General features: G+C 38.9%; 1 protein-coding gene across 2 annotated transcripts in view; it reads right to left on the minus strand.

The window, feature by feature from the left end:
• The window catches only part of frmpd3 (FERM and PDZ domain containing 3), an 82,399-nt gene that overhangs the window by 42,171 nt on the left and 25,999 nt on the right, over positions 1-14,229 (minus strand). For both annotated transcript variants that reach the window (XM_086024023.1, XM_086024024.1), the window contains exon 2: positions 3,647-3,730. The gene's annotated coding sequence lies outside the window, so the exon portion shown is untranslated. The remainder of the gene's footprint in view (positions 1-3,646; positions 3,731-14,229) is intronic.

The raw sequence follows: 14,229 nt of genomic DNA on the forward strand, positions 1-14,229 counted from the left end.
GAGCAAAATGGATGTGAAGGTGAAATTCACACAATTCCTAATCACCTTATTACCAACCCTTCTCTGTGATTAATTGCAGTGCTACGTCACCCAGTGTGAAGGCGCCACTCATCTGGAGAGAGTGTTGTGACTGCAGACAAGTCCCGTTTTGATGAGACTGGAAATGATCACACCAACTGATGCGCACTTGTAAGACTCAGCGCATCCTAAATTCAGATTGAGGACCATGAATTGACTTCAATTCAGAATGGAGAGGCTTGCATTCAGAGACTGATTGGTGTGTCAGACTTTTACATGAGGCATTTGCACATGAAATTGGATACTACAGTTATATGGTAACACAAGCTGGACTGTGTTAGCATCCTTAGCGGGCTGAACGTGAAGAAGAAAGGCAGCCTTAGTCTGCCTGCGCCTGTCAGCTCGAGGGACGTGAGATAAGAAATGCCACAGTGTACAATGACTGCTGCAAGCTAATCGTCATCACTATCATCATACCGCAACCGAACAGAACAGTTTTATCCACTGATGCAAGGGGACTTGACTGAAGATAGCAAGGCTAAATGCAGAGTGCAGGAGATACACAGAAGTGTCACCGTATAGATAAAAGTAGTCCTCCAAAGGCTTCAGATGAGAGTGCGAGTGTTCACACTGGTAAATGCTTCCTTTGTAACAAAAACAAAAAAACACCATTAAGCCCGACTTTTGTTGTATCTGTCCGACTAATAACTTTAAACAGGCACTCAGCAACTAGTCCACGTGAGGAAGACAGCAGGGCTGGCTAGTTGGTCTGCCTTCAAGGGACAAAACTTTCATCCATTTTTACGTGAGTTTGTGCACTAATAATTTCATCAATGCATCCTTTTTAGATATACAGTATATGCACGTTAGGTTTTGCCTGGGGGTTGAACGTCTTCAGATTGTTTTGTAGGTAATGCTAAGGTGATGATAGTTGAGTGGACATCCATCTTATTCCGATTCTAAGTGGCCCATTGAGTAATTACAAAAGAAAGAAAGAAAAGGGAAAAAAGTATTATTATTATTATAATTATTTTTATAATTATTAGTACGAACCCCCAAAAATCTTCCAAAACACTGAGAAACATTCAATATACGTTTTCTACAAAAAACAGCAGGTAAATGGGGAAAAAAATCCGAAAAATATTGGGGAAAAAATAAAATATATAATACTGTATTGCCCGCGACCCTTGTGAGGATAAGCGGTATCGATAATGGATGGAATACTGTATTGAGAAAAAAGAAGGGAGAAAAACAGGACAAATGAGAATCTGCAGGTAAGTTGCGCTCAAACTGCCCATATACTGCCCTATACCACAACATGAGTAGTCTTAATAATTTTTGACAGATTTGGAATTCTATGCAGGACAAACATAGTACCTCAATAATATTAAAATTTTGAGTGAGTTGATTTTTGTGGAATAAAGGCACAAAAATGAGTTCTTGCACTTAATGTTAGTTTATTGTTCTGTAGTTTTGTGTCGTTCTTGAATGTTTTTTTTATATCAAAGAGCCACTTGCGCTGGAAAGAAAATACAGGATGTGTTTATTTTGTTGTTTGCTTTAAACTCTTTGTTGTTGTTTTAGATATACACTGAAAAACGTATAATGAAAACTCAAATATGAACTCATTCACTGCCATTGACGAATTTACTTGTCTTTTCACAGTCCAGCCATGAAATCCCAGCAATTTATTTATATTTTTTCCAATTATTTCAAACGTTAAGATAAAAGAGGGTCTGAAAATGTCTGGCAGTGAATGAGTTAAGAACATGTATTTTGCACATATGCACATATTTTGTCCGTATCTAAAATACCATTTCTGTCATATATATGGTTAGGAATTGTGTGGTCCTATGTGGCCCCTGAGTAGCACCGATGTCAAATTGTGGTCCCCTCCAGCATTTAAGTTGCCCATCCCGAATCTAATTTCTAAGGAGACAGGGATTGAAATGGAAGACCTTCAGAATTTACTGATGAACCAAGAAGTGTGGGGTAGTATTGTTTCGGACATCCCGCCCCAATGCGCCGAATGACGATGATGATGAATATCTTACGCTCAACAAACCCACCAACAGCACGCATAATCTGTTGGCAATTTAGCACCTGCTGTTTAGGATTTTAGTAAATCAGGCCCTAAGAGCCAGTTGTTCGCCAACAGTTTACGCAAACAAGACCGTCCTCAGGTACTGGGAGGCTCAGAACTGAGATTATACAGCACTAACTATAATAATCAAACACACGGTGAAGTTCAGGTGGGAAACAAACTCATCTGTGCCTGTCAGGGGAAGCCCCCACATGCTTGGATGGCGGTTTATATTCTCCCCACAGCAGTTTAAGTTCTTTTTCCTTTACTGCAGCTGTATTTTCTATCCCAGATCCTCTGTGGCCATTTGCTTTCAGGCACTGTTTGTCCAAATCTCTGCAAAGCATCAGACTTTCATCGCGCGGGGACACAGAAAAATCTATTCACATTGCAGCAGAAATGCAAACTTTCCAGTAAAACGTCTCAATCTCTCCAAAACATCTCTTTCACAGCACTTATCACGTCAGCATGGTATTTTTACTTCACTCTGCTTTCTGATGGTGACCCACATGCGTGTGATAAAATACATGGCTGTTCGTCAGCATCATGGAGGGGGTTCCAACAAGCATAACAAGCCCCTCTCTGAGACAAAAAAAGTGGGCCCATGAGTTGATTATAATCCCAAAACGCTGCAGGGATAAACACCATGTTTGTTGACAGTGTTTCATATGCTAATTAAGATTTTGTTTTTTGCCAAACACAGTGTTTAGTATGCTACGCTGTGTTAGGACAACAAGGGATTCATTTCTCAGCTTTGTCTTAAACTGAAATTTAAGATATTTTATGGAAATAGAAAAATAAAACTGTCTCTATTATTATAACCAAATTGCTTTATCAATCACGTGCAGGCGGTGTGTGTATGTGCCCACAACGGCTGATGACTGCAGCACAATGTGATTGCTGTATTGACTGCAATCATTCACAGTTATGGCCACGGCCACTGGCTGACGGCCCCGACCAACACAGAACCCCAAAGTCTGCATCAGCTTCGTGCTCACTGGCTGTCTGGCATGGGATCAATGCGGAATTGCAGATGTGAGCAAAAAGCTGCAGAAGACACACAAACACGCACATATAGTCCCATCGTCAAAACGCTGCTGTGTCGTCAATATCGCGACAATAGGGAGAGTTCATAACCTTTTATGGGCTATGAGTTGCTTAATGGCCATAGGAAGAATGAGAGACAGCGAAAAACGGGGAGAGTCGTGGGAATAATTATGAGCGACTCATTTTAAATGAGAAAGCTGCGAAAGCTTATACATTAATGCCAATCCGAGCCACTGTATATGAAGCCCGCGGGTCACATTTGATAACGGACTTAAAAGTGTAATCCTCGTAATGTTTGATGTGCTTTAGTCACATGACATGACAACAGTTTTTCTCACATGATTCACATTCGACATAAAAGTCTAATTCGCCCTGAAATCAATTGACCTGTTCAACTGTATAACCTGTCTCACTGTGTTATGTTAATCCTTCTGCACTTATGTAGCGCTTAGGTTAATATAAAGCAAAAGGGGATAAAGGGATGAAATGGTTACTTACAGTGTTTGAGTGTTGACTGAAGGTTTCTTTGTCAGCAGGGATCACCCATAAATGGTCTCCCACACAAATCCGCAATGTGGGAAACTGTTGAGGCATGGAAAGAAAAAAAAAAATCAATACAACTGAATTAAAGTGTTTAACAAGCATCACTTAATAATCATTTCGGTTACTAAGCAAGAACAGTATTGTTTTTTTAATGTTATGTTGATTTGATTATTTTCATTATTCACACAAAAAGACAAGACTAATTCACACAGTAATGACAACTACATCCCCCAAACTTTTTTTTGCCACATTTTCAAGTCAATGGATATTGTGCTGCTCCTTCGCGATGTGCTAGCCTTGGCTACCTCGGGGAAGTGTAATACAGACCAATTTGGATATATTGTATGTGGAGATGGCCCTCAGTAAGATGCAGTTATATTACCATATTTTTCGGACTATAAAACACACCGGATTATAAGGCGCATTATCTTGGTGAAGCATTGTACGTTAGATAGTTCATCACACCTTTCGTCAGCTACCTTCAATTAACGACAGCCTCGAAGTAGGACAAACAAATGGAGCCTAGATACTTAAATAGTCTTTATTCATTTAATTTATTTTAATTAAGTAAAATAATAATAATAACATAACATGCCAAATATAGGCCAAAGGGTCTGTTTTTGGTCACTTAAAATTTGTCAAACGGAGCACAAATAATGCTAGTGGAACTACATTTCCCATGTTTCTTAGAAACGAAAGCAGGAAGTAGTTCTAGTTTCGGTATGACGAGAACATGTACACCTCCTACCGATTAGGTGCGGGTGAGAATGAGAACACATTGGTCCAACGATGACTCATATCTCATATCTATTTTATCTATGATCTATTATGTACAATTAATCACAATTCCAATTAATGGTATAGGATAACTGGTACCGACAATGGCCGGTTGGCTGGTTAAGTGGAACATAATGAGACCCGATCAGTTAATTGGCTATTGTACTGTGCTCGAGATTTCAATGCAAAATCTTTTGTTCTGGTAGTATCGTGAATCTTTTTTTGTTGTTGTTAACAATAGTAGTTAATTGAATAGATTCAATGTGATTAATCCTTAAAAAAGGCCAATAATTGTCACAGTTTACAGGAAACGCTATCAGACCATGTAAAATCAACCACCGCCAACATCTTTTAGTTTACAATATTGTGCATTCATTTAATCAGCCTGATGGATCTAATAAATATACTTGGGCTGTTGAGGCTTAGTTGTAAAATTGTTTACTATTCATCAGCAGAAAGTTAGAAAAGAAAAGACAATCCTCAGCTTTTTCCTGTTGTGGCGCAGGAGTTAATGTGTGTAGGCAGTCCTAAACAACACTCGTATAACTAAACTGCATTTTCATCACAGTTGTAGGCAGACACCTGTTTGGGTGCAAATGAGGAGGAGTGTAAGTTTGCTTTTTTGATTTGTTTTGGACTAACAACCTGTTGACGACTTTGGCAAGTAAACTGTCATATTCTTGTTAGTGACTTCTTGTAATTGCTGTTGGACTGACCTTAAAACCTCAGCTATGAAATTTTTCCTCTGCCTAAAGTGTAATTTCTCAAGGCGAGACATAACCAGACTTCATTTTTTTTCCCCAATTGACATGCCGATATTTGATCTGTCTTGTTTGCTTAAGGCAATACACACTATTTTGACAAATCTATAACTACAATGGTCAAAATGGGTTTTCGGTTTTAATACTTTAAATGATGTAGTTGTAAGATGTATTCCCTCCTATTCAAATCACAGGAAAGGAATGTACGAGAAGTTCAGTAATCGGACCTCGGAGGAATTTATGGAGTGTTTAAATTATGAATCCAACAAGAATCAGATAAGACTTAAATGTATTAATTCAATAAAGCCCCGGGGTGGTTCCTGTGATATTGTGGGTAATCACCTCATTAGCCGCATATAACATGGATTGTCAGTCGCCATAACGTCACAACACTGGTCCATCTTCAGTGCCAACAACAAAATGGATCCATTTGCCCTGAGGCATTCGTGTTGTTTCGTGTCCAAGCAGCAATCACATGACACAGGGACTTATAGTAGTTTACATTAATACATATTAAGATGTTTGTGACAACCCTGTGATCACATTAGGCATACAGTACATACCCATAATAACTGAGGCAGATGCCATAGGCATTGTAGCATGACACCTATATTATGTACTGTACTGCATTTAATTGAGATGTAATGTGCATTTACAGAATTTAATACAGTAGCAGTATGAAGAAAAACGTGACAATCACATAAAAAAACAAACAATCTCTAACAATTTTCAATTGGAGTTATCAAATTGTTATAGTCAAAGTTTCAGGATACTATGTCAGACTAAGTCCACGCAGAGATTTTTTTTCATGCCGTTTCATCTATATTAAAATGTTAATTCTTTTCCTTAAAAAACAGCTCTAAAAATGCGCAACTTCTCATGTATTTAAATTTAATTTCATCACTAACAATGTTTTATTATTATGATTGTCATTATTATGTGTGCTGATTTGATTTTCATGCAGTTATGAATGCGAGTGCAACTTTTAACACAGACGATTAAAGAATGGATTTATTTTTGAGGCTCGTTTTAAATTATATATGCTTAGAATAAAAGTAAAATTACTGTAGTATCTCGCTATACTGTAGAACAGAGGTGACCAGGTCAACTTTTCAGGATTCACATTGACCAAAATATGCTGAAGTGAGTGTATGCATACATATGTCTTTGTCACACAAGGTAGGAAGATAAAATCGCAACTTTGTGTCGACTGATATTAATCATATCTGTCACAGGTTTACAAATGTTATCATAACAAACATGACAAAAACATGCATGGTATCTTAATTGGACTCTCTATATTGTCACTTGGTGTGACCGTGAGTGGTTGTTTATCCGTGTGCCCTGCAATTGGCTGGCAACCAGTTCAGGGTGTCCCCCGCCCACTGCCCGAAGACAGCTGGGATAGGCTCCAACACGACCGCGACCCTCGTGAGGATAAGCCACATAGATAATGGATGGATGGATGAAACATTTAACAGTGGCACATTATGTCACCCGGAGAAGTACAACTTGAGAGTGAAAATTAGGTGGGATTGAATCAACAGCTCTTCTGCTGTAGCAGCAAAGTACCGCACTCCATTTCGAAGACATCGCTTCAAGAAGGGACTAATGCACAATCAATTCCAAGATTTTTGACGTATATTATTCGTACAAAGTGCTGTTTCCACAAATGCTTTATGGGTGGTGGTCGATGTCTGTTGGGCTGCACAAATAACGGCTATGATTCAGCATGAGATGTAATTTGCATGATAAACAGAGAGATGCTTTTGTTACTTAACCGGGAGATGTTTTCAAAATTTAAATGTTAAATAGAAAGATATATAATTATATATTTAAGTGATAAAGAGCCAGAGGGGATTTATGCCTCCTAGTGACTGCAGATATTTTGGCAGCTCAGTAAAATATCTCTGAAAACTTTTTCCCCTTCTCCTCTACAAGGTCCTCTGAGAGGTTTTGGAAATTCATTTCCTGTGTACACTGTCAGTCTTGGCTTTTCTATGAAATTGATTCTAAGGGTAAGGAAGAAGTCAGATTTCAGGAGCATTATTTATGACGGAGACACAATTCCTTCTGCATTTAAAGCAGTGATGTGGAACCGACAGGCAGGGACGTAGACAAAAGTTGGGGGGAGGGCGTTTTCTGGCAAAATGGATTATGCCAACTTTTATGAGCAAATGGTCAGTCTCTTGCCTTCAACTGCTCTTCTCCATTCTTGGAAAAGTGTGTGGTCGAAGGGAGTGTTTTGCGGTTGATGTGTCTAGTGTTTTGCTTTGCTAGACATTTTGCAGCTCTAAGTTCTTTATTAAACCAAATGAAAAATAAATGAAAAATAAAAGTTTAATGCAGGGTATACCTGTTTGGTAAGAAACTATGTGTAATGGACGAACATAGTGTGGTTTTAAATTGCAAAATTAAAAAAGAAAAAAAAAATCTAAACCTCGTCAAATCACATCCTCCCTCAGCAACATGTGTATGCACAGTAAGAGCAGATACTCAAAAATAACCCCGAAATTTGAATCTGATCCAATGCACATTATGCATTTGGCCGCAATTTCAACTTCATATTTGTGTTGCCTTGGTTACATCTGGATCTGGATAAAACTTTACCTCCTTTTAATTACGATCCTTGGCTGAAGCAGTTCATGCATTTATTTAGCTTGTTAGCAGCGATGTTGTCATAGCAACAAGCTAGCAAACCTGTTTACAGCTTTGCTTTGCAGAGTCGCAATCTTCCAAACACATGCCGGTAATGATTGCTTTTATCTACTCACTCTTCCTTTTTAATATCTTGTCTCAATCTGCCATGCAACCACGTTCCTGACAAAGAATTTGTGCCAGAAGCATTTAAACCTATGATCAGCCCTGCCCACACCCTCTAGACCAGTGATTCCCAATCTTTATTGAGCCAAGGCACATATTTGAAGTTTGAAAATAAGTACATTGTTGCTAGGCAGATTTTGTTTCCTGTGCTAAATATGTGCATGCCATATTTCATATAAGAGCATATAAATCAGTTTTGCACCTTCACTTGGCCTTTAGCAACTACTACCAATTTCTATTAATTATCTTCTGCGCCTGAATTCCTATTGTGAATTCCGACTTGCATTTTTCATATTTAGGAACATTGTGAAACACATGATTGGGTGAGGTTACTTTCTGAAGTCACACTGAGTGTTTTATAACAATAAACAAATAAATAGCTTCATTTATAATCTGTATCTGATTGTCCTAAGATTTAATGATTACAGCCCAATTTATTCCCAATCAAGGATTTAAAAACCCAATGTGCCGGCTTTCATTCAATAGTTATTCATTATCTGCTGAATTCCTTCACCTTTCTTTAATTGTTATTCACTGCATCTCTGCACTAATGGAGGCATTAAAAGGACTATAAGGGAAGAAAATTATGGTTAAACAACTGAAGTGTATTTAACAAAGCTGTTTGAGCCGCCCTGCATTAGCAGCGAGTTGAGGTGTCAGCTAAAATCTCATAATGGAGAGGGGGGCGTTTGTCAGGCAGGAAGATAAAGTGCGTAATTGTTCACAGTTCTTTATTGTCAATATTCAACTTAGCGCCTTCAAATGCTCCCTGCTACGGCTGCCTTTGGCTCTCTGCATGTCTTCACACTAACTCATGGAAGTGGCTTATGGAATTGTTGGACGCACTTGAACGTCAAACGAATTTGGTGGAATAAAGTGACTTTGGAGCCGTGCAGCTTCTGAGTGGTCCACATTCTGTCATATCTCAACGACCCAGCTGTTATTCCAATTTAATTTCAAGCTTCAACATTCTATGTGTGGCGTCCATGCCCACCTGCACCCACATGTGCTGTAGAATCCTCCACTCCAAAAATGAACACTTGCTAATGAAGATAGTTCATCCCTTGGCAGTTTGTTTTGCTCGCTGTGTGGGTGAGAGGTTGACAGTTGTGCAGAAACAGTTCCATTAAATTACATTATAAGAACAAGAGAATCTGGATTCACATTAGTATTCAAGCAGAGAGGCCAGTGAGTGACACAGTGCAATGTTTGGAACATTAAACACTGTGCTTAATAAGAAATGAGTAATCAGCAGCACTGAAAGCAGCTCGTGTCACTGAATTTTAATTTTCTATTTTAGATGTACCACCTGCATGTTTAACAAACATGATCCAGCCTGGCTAGATTACAATCTTGGGAGTCTGTGTTAAGTATTTCAATGCATGTAGACTCTAGTGGATAAATGAGCTTGTATAGTAGCCTAATGAGGCCTTGACACATTATGTGCCATTGCAACTTGACTGGTATAAAACATCATTAATTCATTCTTCGTGTCGGCATAAACACGTCTCGTAGCATGTTGTTAGCTCGCTAGCTGCTAACAAAGAGACTCGTTGTTTTTGATAACACATTACAAAAAAAAAAAATCTTTGGTCATCATTAATGAGAGTGATGTACAATGAGCCTCTGTTGTAATGAATATTGGAAACATTAAAACGTGTTACTTTTGACAGAATTAATGAGAATTCTTTTATGTGAAAACAGCTAAATATATTAGTACAGTCAGAATAGCGTTATGAATACCATAGATGGAAAATAACCCAAGTCATTCTTACTCACAATATATAAACTGTGCTGCTTTTAATCCTCAAGCACCATCTGAACAGACCTTGAAAAAGCTCATCATGATTTACCCTGCGTCTTAATGTTTACACTCCAGGGGAGCATACTTGATTACCTAACTGGGCAAAGGGTCTATATGGGAATGTGTGATAAGGAAGACAAGCAACTAATTAAGCTTTTTGTTTACATAATAACAACGTGTCTGTGGAGTTGGCGCTCATGTTATGCTGGAATTGAAAACCCTCATTTATTATCTGGCAAGCTGATGTTCGAGCTAGTTTATGTCGAAGCAAAGCATCTCAAGGTTAAGATTAGAACATACAGAGTAAAGATGCCGAGAGAGATTTTGTGAAAAGTAGTTGGAATTGAAAAGACATTTCAGAGCAAGATGAAAGCCTCTGTTACACAGAGATCCTGCCAAGTGGGGCCATCAGAGCCATAACAGCAGTGTTGCCACAGTTACCTTGACACGTAACTTACTTACTTAAATATTACTTAATTTTTGAAGTAACTTAGTAACTTTGCTGATTACTTGATTTTAAAAGTAACTAATAAGTAGAGAACAAATTTCTTTTTTAGTTACTTTCAGCAGACGCCAACAACCCTGCTGAACGTAAAAATCATGACTGATTTTGCCTATACTTTATTGGAAGTGCATTTTTAACTATGTTTCTTCTAATTGTATGTATTTTTTTATGATAGATAACACTTTGTTGATGGTACCATATATTTGGCGTATTTAGCTGACACAAACTCAATATTGGGATTATATTTCCATCCTGAAATCGTGAACGTCTCTACTTCCTGCATTGGCCTGTACATGTAAACGTGAAAATGTGACTTGGCGCATGTGACTTGGTGTCACTCCCTCAGACAATAGGACGTAGATGACCTCATCCCATAATTCTTTATGGTCGAAGGCGTAAATGCACCAAAAATGCACTGTAAATGTGCAAACTTTGAATGTACCAGACCGTGGCTGAATCTGGTGTGGTGATCAAAGATTTGCGGCTCACTTCTACAGCCTAATGGCAAATGTCTGCTGTTGTCTTCCCTAAAGATACTAACCAAACTGCTCTCTCAGCTATAGTAACGTGCTACTCAAAATAGCAACTGTTTTTGAATAAAGTGTTACAGGCATCAATGCGTAACAGTACTGTGGATATGGCAATAAGATGCCTTTGCCTTTTCCACAAAACCCATTGAAGCTGTCCTGCATGGACAATCCACAGCACCATCTCTAGACAGGAAACAGCATCCTGCTATATGATTTTTTACAACATCAGCGCCTGCCTTTGGTTGAACAGCAACACATGCTTTTCAACACAACCAAATGGGAAAAGTGAGCATCTGCATCTTCACATCCCTCTCCGAGAATCATAGTATTCTTCTTTACACAGAAACCGTCCTGCCACTCAAACGTCTCCAATACCACCTTCAAAGATGGAATATTGGTGGGCAGACTTTTGTGCTATTCCATGCCAGTACAATCTGTACATAAAAGTGATATGAAGCTTACCACCAGGCTATCACTTCTTCTGCTCAAACTGTTGAAAGCAATTGTAATAAAAACATTTTTACATCCTTGCTTCCTTTCTGATGGCTGGATGTTGCGGCACAGTTGCAGCAATTATCCCACTTGGGTGAAACCAATCCACCGAATTTTTCTGCTGTAACACGGAAATTCGTTGTTCTTTTTCCGTGGTCGACTGGTTAGCACGTTCGCCTCACAGTTCAGAGGTCGTGGGTTCGATCCCGGCTCCGGCCTCCCTGTGCGGAGTTTGCATGTTCTCCCCGTGCCTGCGTGGGTTTTCTCCGGGTACTCCGGTTTCCTCCCACATTCCAAAAACATGCATGGTAAGTTGATTGGACACTCTAAATTGCCCCTAGGTGTGATTGTGAGTGCGGATGTTTGTCTCTGTGTGCCCTGCGATTGGCTTGCAACCAATTCCGGGTGTCCCCCGCCTACTGCCCGAAGACAGCTGGGATAGGCTCCAGCACGCCCCGCGACCCTTGTGAGGATAAGCGGTATAGATAATGGATGGATGGCTTTTATAGCCTCAACCCGTGCGGTATTTTGAAAGTAAAATGACTTCTTTTTTTTTTACCACCTCAGAAACATTGGTGAGTTGATTCATTCTTCACTAATGTGAGTATGAGCTTTGACATGACTGAGTGTTGCCTCAACTTTGTTTCAGACTCTTCATGGCAATTTTTTCCCAGCTGGTAATGCTGAAATGTATACTTGACAGTCAGTCAGGAATAAACTTGAGCACCTAGACATAGTTCAAGGGACTGGCTAGGCCTTCGGATTCCCTGAGATCCAATCTGTGGGGAAAACAACTCAAATCAATGTGGGACCAACCTTGTAACTGACTTGATGGATCTGCCGCACCCTGTCAGCTAACCTCATAAAAAGATAATATAACCCCATCCTAGACAACATTTCATATTATAATACATTGCATTTAGTCTGGACATAAAACTTGAATGGATCTCTGTTTCAGGGTTTTTAGGGATGCTTAATATGCATGCAACCACTATAGCATTACATTTTACCCTATTAAAACATTACGATATATTAAACAGTTTCCATTTATGGCGACAGATAAAAAGTTTCTGCCCCCTTGGTATGCTTTTCCAAGACCTACTTCTGAAGATGTCTTCTGGCCACATGCTGTTAATTTGTTCTATTGTTCTTTAAAAAGAATAAGGGGGGAAAAAAGTAAATTTATAGGTCACAAACTATCTATAAATAAACGAAAACAAATAAATGTATGAAACTGAAAAAGCTTGGAAAAAATACAACTGAATGCATGCTGCCTTGACAAAAGTTAGGCAAGTTAACCACTGCACTGTTAGGGACTGTAGTCAAGTTTGTGTCATTGCATTTCACCAGGTTGTGCCCTGTAAGTGTACAAGGGTTGGCACATACTGATATATAGAGTTGAAGGTACATACTGTACATTTTGAAGTCATAAAAAGCTGCACAAGCATGCCAGGGATCATGCAAGGTCGATTGTTGACAGATTTGTGTAAGATTTGTATTGGCGTGGTTATAGTTAATCCATACGGACTTGGCCTTTGGAACTGCAGGTTTGAGATCCACTGTGGACAAAAGAAGTTGCTTGAGAGATGCTAGTCTGCATCCTGATTGTCGAGGTGCCCTTGAGCAAAGCACCCGAACACCCCCTTGGACACACCAATCACCATTTGCATTCCCGCTCATACATCCACTACTTGAAGGCCCGCATGGGTGTGGGCGACTTCTCTGTGTGGTGTGCAACTAAAAACATACAGTAGAGCGTAAATTAAATTTCCCTTTTCGGGGTAAACAAACAGATAAAAATGATACTTTACGGTCATTTCAAAAGTTATGTTCTCTCAATAATAGAGACACATTCATTAAATACCTGCAGCAGTTTTTCCACGATATTACTGATGTAAACATGCTGTGCACATCTTCACACAATGAAAGCAAAGGTCAACGATTAATCAACTCTCTTTAAATGCCAAATTGCACATGCTATCAGGTCACATATGCAAGTTCAATGCAGGAATTGGACATGGTCCAATTTGCACTAGAAGACAAAAATAATGTGACATTTTAACTACCCCGAAGACAGCAACATGTTTACTGGAGGCTTTTTCTTTGGCCTTCATAATGTAATTTAATATGATTCCGTACTTTCATTGGAACCTCTTCTGCTTCAGATAAAGCGTTTTCTCTTCAGAGCTACAAATGAAATCAAGTTGTTTTCACAGAATGTGATATTAGTTCTCAATTCAGTACAGTGCCCTTAACAAATGATGTAAACAAAGATGTTGGCCCTTTTATATGCATCAGAAATGTTGTACAACACATTTAAAGCACAGTACCGAGCATATATGAAACAGAAAAATACAGCATTCTTAAGAAGCCATTTACCGTAAGTGCTTGCTGTCTGAATTCAATGTTTCCTGACTTTCATTTCCACTATTATCCCAGTGCTTAGCTCATTGTGTGTTTGACAGCCCGCTCACCTGCTTTCTCTCCTGAATGTACTCTGTGACCACTTTAAAGAGTTCGCATCAGCAGCCACCTGTGACTAATTGTTGCACTCGCTCGTTTTTTCTCTCATAATGTCAAACTGTACAAAACACCCACCCACAGTACCATCATCACTGTGTATTCTATGCTGAAATAGACTTTTATTCATGAAAGTCATGCTTTACTGAGGCACTCTCTAAAGGGCAGCAACATTCGGACACTGAGGTATAATTCATTGTATGAATTCTGAGAAATACAATTTTATACTAATGTTTTTGTACAAAAAAAAAATCTGATGTGTATTACCGGTATATACAAAATATGAATGCTGGTGTGCTTTAAAAACATTTTTTCATAATTTTACT

This window comes from Filicampus tigris, chromosome 2 (genome assembly GCF_054856515.1).
Source record: "Filicampus tigris isolate MCC_2025a chromosome 2, RoL_Ftig_1.0, whole genome shotgun sequence".
NCBI classification, from domain to species: domain Eukaryota; kingdom Metazoa; phylum Chordata; class Actinopteri; order Syngnathiformes; family Syngnathidae; genus Filicampus; species Filicampus tigris.